The sequence below is a fragment of the Toxorhynchites rutilus genome, chromosome 3, assembly GCF_029784135.1.
Source record: "Toxorhynchites rutilus septentrionalis strain SRP chromosome 3, ASM2978413v1, whole genome shotgun sequence".
In the NCBI taxonomy this organism is placed as follows: Eukaryota; Metazoa; Arthropoda; class Insecta; order Diptera; family Culicidae; genus Toxorhynchites; species Toxorhynchites rutilus.
In genome coordinates this window covers 58,773,118-58,786,227 of record NC_073746.1, presented here as the reverse complement: position 1 = coordinate 58,786,227, position 13,110 = coordinate 58,773,118, and positions in this window count along the sequence as shown.

The window sequence follows — 13,110 nt, the reverse complement described above, 5'->3', positions numbered from 1 at the left end:
TTTTGATTACGGGCTTAAAAATTCATGGTGAGACAGTTATGCCTAGAATATCATCATGGGACAATTGAACTTGATGTTGTTTTTTTTTAATACTGGGAACAATAAATAAGTTTTTTGTGTTTTTCTGAAAGATTATACATTAAAACATCAAACATCAGTGCAAATATTGATTTACAGCACTTTCGCAGAACATAAATCTCATTGTTATTAGGTATTCGCTAACAAGGTGTAAACGTGTTCTGTTAAAATTTTAAATTTATTTGATAATTAGTTCGTTCTTCCAAATCAGAAATGAGTGCATTAGCCTTCCTGAAAGCGAGACATAAAATTCTTGTTCCGTTCAAGGCAGACTAGCTGACCCGGCAAACTTCGTCCCGCCAAAAATTTATTTTTCGTTATAACATTCACGTTTTCTTACTAAGCGCACGTGCATAGGTCCAATCGCAGAACTGTTCATTGATTGATTTTCCAATCTACCCTTCAGAATTACCTTTTACTATAAAATTTCTAGTACTTCTACCAAAACTCGTCATTATAATATCAGATTGTTTTCAGACACAATTCTCGTTCAAGATTTTTCAACCACAATCACAACCAATAACATGTTTCTCCGTTACTTGGAATAAATGTTTGATACAGAAAATATGATAGAATAAAGACAGCCCTAAATCGGACAATTCCTTTCTCGAGTTTTGCTCTCATCAACCCATTCAGTGATCCATTTTTATTTAAATAGATAGAAGACGATAAAGGAGTGCGTTTTATCACATTCAAAAAAAATTCAATTTTCATGTTTGGTCGGAAAATGTTTGGTTGAAATATGTGTATTATTTTTACGGGACCCCCTCTCCATTTCAGAGGAGGAAAAGGTGTCATACCATCGTAGAAACATTTCTCATATTCAAAAATCTTCACATGCCAAATTTGGCTCCATTTGATTGATTAAATTTCAAGTTATGCAGAAATTTGTGTGGTAGCCTCCCCTTAGAGAGGAGAGAGGAGTGTCGAACCTCCATGGAAACGTTTATCGGTCCCTAAAACCTCTATATGCTAAGTTTAATTCCATTTGTTTGATTAGTTCTCGAGTTGTTCAGCACCCTCCCCTCCCCCTCTTAAGAATGGAGCCGAATTCGGCTCCATTCACTCGATTAGTTGACCTTCCCCTTAAAGAGAGAGAGGAGAAGTGTCGGTTCTCCATAGAAACATTCCGTGCCCCCTAAAACCTCCATATGCCCAATTTGGTTTTATTTGCTTGAATAATTCTCGAGTAATGTAGAAATTTGTATTTCATTTGTATGGCAGCACCCCCTTAGAGAGGAGGGTGGAGTGTCTAACCACCATCGAAACATTTATTGCACCCTAGAACCTCCACATGCCTAATTTGGTTTTATTTGCTTGATTATTTTTCGAATATTGCAGAAATTTGTGTTTCAATTGCATGGCAATTGCATGGAATTTTTGAAGTGGAAAAAAGGGGGAAAATCGATCTAATTGAAAAATAATAATAAAAAAAAAAATGAAAAAAAAATCACATCTCTGATTTTTGGATATGTTATGTGAAAAATCCTCAGCATTCAAGGAAAAATATAAAAAAATTTAGCGTCCTCTAGTCCAGAGCCATGAAAACAACAAAAAACAAATACAATGAATAATTATGAGAACTAAACCCAAATGTTTGCCAAGCGTGATATTTTTCCAAGAAAGACTAAGGAATAAGCTTTATTTTAATATATCAATCATCTGAACCGGTCCAGTCACTCAAAAGTTATGAAAAAAAAGTCATTTTTGAGAAAAAAAGGCGATAAAATGGATTTTTCGGACCAAATGGAAATGAGCACCCTAGTAAAAAAATAAAAAAATACGGATCTGATATTTTGCAATAAAGAACAAAACTATCACATTTCACGAAAATCTGAGAACCACTATATCGGTTTTACATGGAATGGCTGTATATTGACTTTGAATTCAAAAATTTTCTTTTGGATAATTTTGAAACATTGAAACGAATGCCATCATCTATAACTTTGCGGTGACTCCTACATACACATCATCCTCACTAAGGTAATGTTGTGTCTCAAACTTATTCTCGTTATAATCCCTTCAATTCGTCAAATATTCTAGTTAATGAAATTATCCAGCACTGTTTTGAAAATCTTAGAACATTTTGAGCGTAATGAATATGATTCTGTATTTTCATTCTGGAAAAACCTATTCAGTCGATTTACAACTGGAAATATGTATGATTATAAGGTTAAGTACAGCATTGTACCAGTAGAATTTTTGTAGAGATCTTAGTGTATTTATTATGGATATTTTTTTCTGATAAAATAAAAAGTACAAAAATCAGGAAAAATCAGGATCATTTTCTAAAAGTCAGGGAAAATCGAAAGTTTGTCAGGATATCAGGGAACGTGGCAAAAAGTCTTGGAAATCCCGAAAAATCAGGAAGGTTGGCATCTCTACACACACCTGATATGTCAACTGCTTTAGTCACCAAAATAGTTTGTAGTTTATAGTTATATTTGTCTTTGCCAATTCGAAAACTTTTCACCCTTGTAAAATTTATTATAGATTTTATGTTGGGTCCAACTAGGATAGGCCGAAATTCATACTAAAAAAACAAGTTATTTTTTATCTTGGATACATTTTCTGTTACCTGACGGTTTTTAGCCAAGGTGAATGTCCTGATCATGGCTAATTCAAAACGTACTTGTTCTCTCGATCATTAAATCTCCCCCGATGACAGATTGCTCGAAACCCGCCCTGCTAGTCCTGTTGGGGCCGAACCCAGTCAATTCTGACGCTCTTTTGGCCGACCAAATTAACTCATCTCTCCGTCCGACTCGTAACGAACTATTTCGTCACATACCATTTACTTGATGAATGACAATTAAAACAACCATTTCGTATCACACTTTTCACCTGTTTTCACGAGTTGGCACCCCCAGATACCGATGGAGATCCGTCCCGTCCGAATCGGAGATCGTTCTTCTTCTGAAAGGGGGCAGCATCGTCCCATTAATCTCCCGAAGCCCCGCCACAACTACGCGACTGCTGTAGACCTGTTTCAGGACAATTTCGTGTCGGTAATTGGCTGTAAAATTTCCGCGCAACGCTGTACAGTTTTCCCGACGCAAAAACAAAATATCTGCCACTTTACGCCAACAGACCGTTGCACACTCGATGATTGATCGACGGATAAATTCGAACTTCTTCCACATTACACACAGACAACGATTTCGTTACACGACGTCTTGCGTCTTCAACCCGAAGAAAATAAAGTCTTTGGATAGGTCATGGGAGCTGAATGCGGATGAATGTGCATCCGACGCATGCAGACGAGCACTCGTCGTCATCCATGTGACACCTTCACGCTTGGCTGGTCTTGGCAAACAAAAAGACACCCACCGCTCGGTTCCTCCGATCGCTCCCATCCTCCTAAGCGATTTGTCTTTTTTTTTGTTCTTCCTTCCCTCGCCGAAGAGGCAATTTTCCCACCTTCCCACGAGTCGCCGCCGCCGAGAGTGAGTGAGTTAAATCAATAATTGTGCACATAATATTTACAGCATAATTACGCCTCTTTCGTGCACCAGTGTATTCGGTGACGTTTGAATAAAATCCAAATCACCGTTAATTGTGAGGCGAAGATGCATCCAGCGCTCCGTGACCTCTCACATTGTTGCCCTGACGGATGGACGGATCGGCTGGCATACGATCTTGATTGATTCGTTAATTACGCCCAGCGTGGCCAGCGGACATCGGCTGCACGCGTACCTGTGCGCGCTGAACCGTGTCCCGGGGCCAGTTGGACGTATTGTTTCCATTTTTCATCGTCCCAACAGGTCACCGATTTGTCTCCGGGGATGGATTGCGAAATAAAAGCAACAGCGCCAAGACTTCGCGCCTCATTATCGTTGAAATGATGTTTACCTTTTTTCCCCATGCAATCGGTGGTTCAGATCGAGTAACGGTTCAGCTTAAACACGAGTCAATTTCAAAGTAAGTTATTGACAAATTGAGTGTATCTTTTTTGCTTCATCCGGAGATGAATTCCAATCAAACCGAAAGTGAAAAACTTCAGACTCGATAGACGAAGAAAAAAACATGAATGTGTAAAACAATATCCGCGAAAGCCGGTTGTGAATAATTACGTGCAAATGAGCGTGAATAACGCTCATTTGTCAAGTTTGCATGCAGGGGATACGGTACCAACAACAGCAAAATCGGACTAGTGGAAGAACAGTGACAACGACGGGTTCTTCCCCTGGCTATGGGCGCCGCGATATGCACCGAACGTATTTTGTCAGGCCATTCAATCAATGTCAGGACGGGCAGCTCTTCGAAAGCATTTTATAATCAACGAGAGCGATTGTTTGAACAATAGACTAAATCGTTTTTCGACGCAATCAAAACATTTTCAAATGATTTAATTGCGCATACCGATTTCAACACATTATTTAGCCTTTCGAAAGTTTGACGTAAAGCTAACGTAAGAAAACATTTGCATTCATCTAATGACCCATTCTATCGTGCCCTGACAGTTTCTTGAATTTTTACGAATGCGTTTTTCATGCACAAACCACACGATTTCCAAGCAATATAGTAGGTACACCATAATAGAATTTACTAAGAGAAACAACAGTTGGAAAATATTTTATAGTTGAATTCGGTTGTTCTCAGTTTGTTGGACTTGAATAATATTTTGGAGAACATTCTATGGACTCGTTTCTCTCTTTAGCAATTTATTTGAAATACCGAAATATTTTCTCCATACCATATATGATTACTCAGTTTCTATCTATATCATTTCTTGGCATTCATTCATTAACACTTGATATTCTGATTAAGTTTTGCTTGCATTTACCAGCATCATTTTCGTAGATGCATCAGCTTACCTTCATAGCAAAATCCACATAGTTGAACTTTCGGCCATTTATTCAGTCCAAACATTGTTATTGAAGCAACAGAGATCTAATTAAAGTATCACATAGCATGATATTCCAGAACTAAGTCAATTGAAAATTGGGGTGTTTGATGTTTAGTGCGCTTTTTCCCAAGAGAGCAAAAAAACAAACAAAACAAAAATAATACACACTTCTTTGGGTTCCCATACCTGGAAGCTGAGAACGCTTTCTCAAGGTACATGCTCGAAGAATGCTTTTCCAGTATTTTTTTTTCGTTTGAAGCATTCACATTTATACACTGGACAAACAATAGAGTGCGAAGTCGAATATTTTAAGTGATTTTTGACATACTGTAACTTTGTGAAAAATCAACGCATACAGATGGGATGCATATATGTTGAAAGCTCCAGCTTTCTGGTATTAGAATATGTTAGATACATACAGTAAAACCTGTTTTTGTGCGGTTTTTTTCTGCGCGAATATTTTTTGTGCGATTTTTTTTGTGCGGTGTTCTGTTCTTGTGCGGTATATGAAAAAAAGCATATTTGACGAAGTTATCGTCCATTTATTTTTTTTTCGATGGTGTATGTGCATTTTAGTGCGAAAAAAGCATATTTGCGTCTCAATTATCCACTTCTGAAATCATTCCCCTCCTCCCATCAAATACTCTGAGTTTTTCTAAGCAGTAGTAGTAGTAGTAGTAGTAGTAGTAGTAGTAGTAGTAGTAGTAGTAGTAGTAGTAGTAGTAGTAGTAGTAGTAGTAGTAGTAGTAGTAGTAGTAGTAGTAGTAGTAGTAGTAGTAGTAGTAGTAGTAGTAGTAGTAGTAGTAGTAGTAGTAGTAGTAGTAGTAGTAGTAGTAGTAGTAGTAGTAGTAGTAGTAGTAGTAGTAGTAGTAGTAGTAGTAGTAGTAGTAGTAGTAGTAGTAGTAGTAGTAGTAGTAGTTGTTGTTGTTGTTGTTGTTGTTGTAGTAGTAGTTGTTGTAGTAGTAGTAGTAGCAGTAGTAGTAGTAGTAGTAGTAGTAGTAGTAGTGTACAAAAATATCAGGAAGAAATAAAAATTCAACTACGTCCTGAAATTCCATTTCCACCTGCGAACAATGATCAATTTCGATAGCGCAAACATTCATTGGACTAAAAACACTTATCACGTATTCTTCCGAAAATTTTCAATTGTCATGTTTAGCTGCTAATATGGTTGGTTGAAATATGTGTAATATTTTTATGGGGCCCTCCTTCTCCTTCCAGAGGAGGTAGGGATGTCAAACCATTATAAAAAAGGGCCTGGCCTGGTTAGGGAGTAAAAAGTGCCCCCAGACCAAATCATCAGCTGTATCGCAAATATTGTATAGGATATTAAATAAGAAATTTTGGCGGTTTATTTGAACCCCTATGTGGTTTGATGTAAGATCTATAGTGAAAAACGTACTTTTTCGTTTGTTTCACGCCATCCTCAAAAGCTTCGAGATAAAAATTTAAAAAAAATACTGAATGTGCATCTTACTACGAAGTATCACGAAAAAATATTTTAAAAAAATTATCAAAAATTGAAGTACTAAAAAAATATTGAAATTATGAAATTTTTTTTTTTTTTTTGGAATTTAGAGATTCAGTACTATTCTAATTCATATATATTCCTACGGCTTTTCTAGATATGTGTGATTTTTTTCAGGGTCTATACATGATCGATACACCTTATTAAGTACATTCAGTATTTTTCCATATTATTGTCTCACAGCTATTGAGAATGGCGTGAAAAAAACAAGAAGGTGCATTTTTCACCATAGATGCTATGGTGTACCATATAAGGACTCAAATACAGGGTTTTCCAACATTAAATTCCGAAAGTAAATTGAAATAAAACACACTCAGAATTCGAATTTCGATGTAACTTTTATTTCAAATTAAAGTTTGGTTTATGCCATTATGTGTGAAATACAACATCATTCAAATGTCCACCTAGGGCTTCCTCGCACACCTTGATCCGGAACAGGTAATTTTTCAATGACTTTTCGGCACATATGGGGCGGTATCTCGGTCATAACGGTCATAACGCATAACCCCACAAAAAAAAGTCTAGCGGGTTCAAATCGCATGATCTGGACGGCCAATTGGCATCACCAAAACGCGAAATTATGCGTCCCTCAATATGGCCATGTTCGGTCGTGTTGTGTGACACGTGGCGCCGTCCTGCTGAAACCACATGTCATCCGTATCCATATCTTCAATTTGTGGCAAAAAATCGGTTAACATGCGGCCATAGCGCTCACCATTCACAGTTACCGTCTCGCCGTCCTCAAAGAAATACGGCCCGATGACTCCACCAGACCATAATGCGCACCAAACAGTGACTTTTGGCGGATGCAATGGCCTCTCAACAATCACGTGTGGATTTTCTGAGCCCCATATACGGAAATTTTGGGTGTTCACATAGCCACCGAGCTCGATATGTGCCTCATCGCTGAAGAAAATTTGATGCGAAAATTCAGCATTTTGCTGCTGTTGTTCGTTCACCCAATCGACGTATGCCCGACGCATTCCATGGTCACCATGCTTTAATTTTTGTACCAGTTGGACTTTTTATGGATGTAGGTGCAAGTCCAAATGCAAAATTCGCCACAATGATGTGTTTGACAAGCCCAATTGCTGAGCACGCCGTGGAATCGAAACATTCGGGTCATCCTCCACACTGGCAGCAACAGCAGCAATATTTTCGGCCGAACGCACATTACGATGATGCACAGGTTTCACAATATCCGCTACGGATCCAGTTTGTTCGAATTTACGCACTACATTAGCGATTGTGTGCTCTGTAGGCCGTCCATGACGACCAAAATCCGTCGTCAAAAATGCTCGAAAAACATTTGCCGGTTTTTCATCATTTTTATAGTATAATTTAACAATATTAACACGTGCGATGCTAAAACGATCCATATTGTAAAATGGCAGACATTCAACTAACGATATGACGCTTTGGTTGACAGCTATGTCAAACGGTTGTCAGCGCAGGGCTGTATACTTTCGGAAGCCCGAAATGGAAAACCCTGCATATGGTACTACTGTCAAAATGTTTTATTTAGTACTCTATACAATATTTTTCATACAGCTGGTGATTTGGTTTGAGGGCACTGTTTACTCCCTTACCCAACCAGACCCTTTGGAAATATTTTAAAAAAAATTTTTTTGTACCGCGCAACACTGAAGAAAATTACACATATCTATAAAAGCCGTAGGAACACATATGAATATGAATTAGAATAGTACTGAATCTCTAAATCCAATAAAAAAAATTCAAAATTTTATTATTTTATTTTAGTGCTTCAATTTTTGATAAAAATATTTTTTGATAATTTTTCTTGATACTCCGTAGTAAGATGCACATTCATTTTTTTCAAATTTTTATCTCGAAGTTTTTGAGGATGGTGTGAAATAAACCAAAAATTACGTTTTTCAATATAGATCCTACCTCTAACCACAAAGGGGTTTAAATAAACCGCCAAAATTTCTTATTTAATATCCTATACAATATTTGCCATAAGCTGGTGATTTAGTTTGGGGGCACTTTTTACTCCCTTACCCGGCCAGGCCCTTTCTTGTACTCTTAAATTCGCACATTCCAATTTCAGTTCCATTTGCTTTATTTATTCTCGAGTTATGCAGAAATTTGTGTTTCGTTTGTATGGAAGCCACCCCCTTAGAGAGGGGGTGAGGAGTGTCGAACCAACATAGAAACATTTGTTGTCCTCTAAAACTTCCAAATTTCGTTCAATTTGTTTGATTATTTATCGAGTTATGCAGAAAATCGACAGCCACCAGAGCCAGAGCACCTCAGAGAGGGGGGAGGAGTGTCGAATCACCATAATAGAAACATTTCTTGTTCCCTAAAATCTTCACTTGCCAAATTTGGCTCCATTTGCTTCATTAGTTTTTTAGTTGTGCAAAAAAATGTGTTTCATTTGATATCTTCCGGCCAGAATGACATGCTCTTCTTCAGTCAGATTTGGGTCCGCTTAGAGGTATGACATCGTGCTTCATATTGTTAGAAAAAATATTCTCATGTTCATCGGAGTTTTCTTGAATCATCGGAATCACTTGATTCTCCAAAATGTTCATGTAGACTTCAGTGTTCATCCTAACACCTGCTTTTATAACAACAGGAGGCATATTCTATCCACTCGACGCAACCGCTTCAAATAATATGACTCCAGAGGGATACTTCAAAGTAAACCTAAACATACCCTTTCGAGAATTGGATACCGGATCGAATGAAAGAACAACATAGAGGGTTGTGCCCAAGACCCGACCGCATTGTCCACATAGAACTACGAAATTGTTTTGGTCGATTCGCTTGATAGACCATCGATTATTATTTCAGACTGAAACGAAACGAAACGATTTGAGAAATTTGTTTAATTTTATTAATTTTATTAGAAAAATTTCCTCGTCGCACGGGACGGAGAAGCCAAAGTCAACCGTAGATATTCAAACAAAAACACAAGAAGTTAGGTACTCTCCAGAGGAGAAAGGAAACCTGTATCTCATGTGAAACATATATGTACTTCAATGTATTCCAAATTGTGGATTCTTCATATAAGTTCCCTACTTTGTTCTCTCCAAACTTCCACACCAAGAATGCCTGAATGCGATTATTAAACTAATCAAAGGATTGGATTTCTTTCATAACTAAGACGATTTTTCTTTTGTTTTCTCAATAATCATCATCGTTATTGTTCTTCAATTTTTTTTTATTAGATTTTCCAGGTTTGGGTGGTAATAAATTTATCTTAGCCTTCAAAATTTTTCCCCTCTTCGTATAAGTGAATCTTCGATATTATTACTTATTACTTATTACTTATTACTTATTACTTATTACTTATTACTTATTACTTATTACTTATTACTTATTACTTATTACTTATTACTTATTACTTATTACTTATTACTTATTACTTATTACTTATTACTTATTACTTATTACTTATTACTTATTACTTATTACTTATTACTTATTACTTATTACTTATTACTTATTACTTATTACTTATTACTTATTACTTATTACTTATTACTTATTACTTATTACTTATTACTTATTACTTATTACTTATTACTTATTACTTATTACTTATTACTTATTACTTATTACTTATTACTTATTACTTATTACTTATTACTTATTACTTATTACTTATTACTTATTACTTATTACTTATTACTTATTACTTACGAGGGTCATTATTTATATTTCGGGAATTGGCAACACTGATGTCATGTGAGTCCATCTGACGGTTCCATCGTAAAGTTTGACATTTTTGACGATATACGTACTCAGAACATTTTGTCATACGGACGCTATTTGTTTATTTCATATTTAGTTGAAAGTTCGGTCTCGGCAAAAAAAATGGAACTGAATCGTTAACATTTTCGTGCGATGATTTTTTACGACTTTCGACGTGGATTATCACAACAAGAGTGCGTCAATCAACTTAATTTGACTTTTGGCGATGAAGCTCCATCAAAAACCACTGTGTATCGCTGGTACAGTGAATTCAATCGTGGTCGTAGTTCGCTGTCCGACGAGTCGTCCAAAATCGACTGTAGTGCCAGAAAACATCGATGCTGTGCACGAAATGATTAAGCAAGATCGTCATGTAACCTATTGTGAAATTGAGGCATCCCTAAGCATTAGTTCCACCAGCATATATGCGATTTTACATGAACACTTAGTTGTGCGAAAATTATGTTCACGTTGGATCCCACATAATTTGACAATCGCTCAAAAAAAAAGGCTCGTGTCGATTGGAATAAATGCTTTGAAAATTGGTTTAAGCGCATGCAAAAGTGTATCGATCATCGTGGCGAGTACTTTGAAAAACAATAAAAATATATTCGCAGCTTAACTATTTGTTTTTGTTCCTATTCCCGAAATATAAATAGTGACCCTCGTATTACTTATTACTTATATGACAAGCGCATGAGGCAACTAGCAGTACTTCCAAAAAGGAGGCGATCTGGCGTGGTGGTAATATCCATACCTCTCACGCAGAGATCACGAGTTCAATTTTCACTCGAGACATTCTTCCAAAAATGGAAGTAAAAGTGACAAACCAGCCGAAATGTGTTGAAAGTCACTATAATTAAAAAAAAACCCCAAAGAAACAGCTTGTGTCTAATACAATTTCCAAATATGCATCCATTCCATGCCAAACCGATGTAGTGGTTCTCAGATTTTCGTTAAAATTGGTAGTTTCACTCCTTACCACAAAATATTAGACCCGTATTTTTTGTTTTTTCCATTAGGGTACCCATTTCCAATTTTGGTTGGTTCGAAAAATTATTTTTTCAATACCTATACCAGAACTACTGAACCGATTTAAATGATCGACATATCAAATCAAAGCCACTTAACTAATCTTTTTTGGAATAATATTAGACTTGAAATTTGTGTTCGTAATTATTGATTGTATTTGTTTTTTTATTGTTCACATGGCTTTGCACTAAAAGGCACCTCATTTTTTTGTGTTTTTACTTGTTGCGTTTTACTGTTTTTATCTCATCTTTCAATGAGATCTTTAACATAACAGATCCAGAAATCAGCGATATGATTCTTTTGTTTTTGAATTATGATTTGAAAGTTAACCGATGGTTCGAAAAATCATTCGCTGTCCTTTTTCCGACAACGACTTTTACAAAAACTCACTGGACCGATTCGCTCTCTCTATCTTCAACCATGTAAACTATAAAAAACAATTATTACGAAAACAAAATCTATTTCATCGCAAGTGTGATATTGTCCCAAGAAAGACTAGCTAATTGGCTTTAATTTGATATATCGATCATCGTCTAGTAGTTCAAAAGTTTTCAATTTTTGAAAAGAATGATTCATTGACCACCTTAAATAGAAATGGGCACTCTCACGAAAAAATAAAAAATACGGGTCTAATATTTTGCGACAAAGAACAAAACTACTACTTTTCACGAAAATCTGAGAGCCACTATATCGGTTTGGCATGGAATGGCTATAAATACAAGAATAGTAATTTTTCAACAAATAGATGAATCACTCCATTATAGGGTACTCAGCAGTAGAAACTATCTCTCCAAGTTACACACTGAACTTCATCATCCACCACGCTCAAATATCAAAAAACGATACAACATATCCACCAAAAATAATTAGTGTAGCCAGGGTTTGTAGAGCTGTAGCCATGAATCGGATTTATTGGAGGAATATTGTAAATAAGATTTCATATCCCCCAGGATGTAATATAATTTTAAATAAATAAACAAAGAAATCCACCAAAAAGTAATTTATTCTTTTACACGGTATTTATTTTCTATGATTCATGCAACGTGCATTCAGACACACTAAGGTTCTAAATAAAATTATATGAATATGGATGTAGACAAAAGCAAAAAAACAAAATACCGTTAATTCTCAAGTCTCTTGAAGAGGCATCCACAAAGATTCACACATTATTCAAAAACCCTTCAACTAAACCTCAGCTGGGCAGCTAAGAACATATGCAATTTCAATTAAGTTGATGCTCATTTGGGATGTGTAACAACATATCGTAAATTTTTGTGCGCATGATTTCAGCAGAAAGATTCAAATATATAAAAATTAATATTTGTCGTTACTTGAACACAAAGTCATCTCCCAGCCTAGCTATTGTTTCCCACTCCAAACTTTGTCCAAAAACAATTCGATAATCGCTTTTCATGGTAACATCGTCAACTCGTCGCCGTAATTTTTGGGGAGTCTCTTTAAACAGGCAACTTTGTACTTCATCACCAGTTCAACTTTTCCTACGTCTCAGCACCCGGCAGGCTACGAGTCCCGTAATGTTGCTATGCGTAGCAGAACAGATTGCTATCTGAAACACGATAATTTATTAACCGTAACATCTTATTTTCAACCCCTTTTCGCATCCCATCGGCTCGTGGCTGCGAAACACCCCTCGAGTGTACACGAGAGGCAGAGCACCACTTTATGTGACGCAAAACTCCTCTAAACACAGCAGGTCCCAATGAACTCCCACGAGACTCCCGCAGATCATCGACCCATATTAGACAAATTGCCAGCGTCGCACCCTTTGGAGAGGGATGGAATCCCAAAAACTAGAGAACAATCGTCGCAACGGTGTTTTAACAGTGTCTCATTTGTTATCATCCCAAAATCTGTAAACCTCACACTTCCCCTCCGGCAT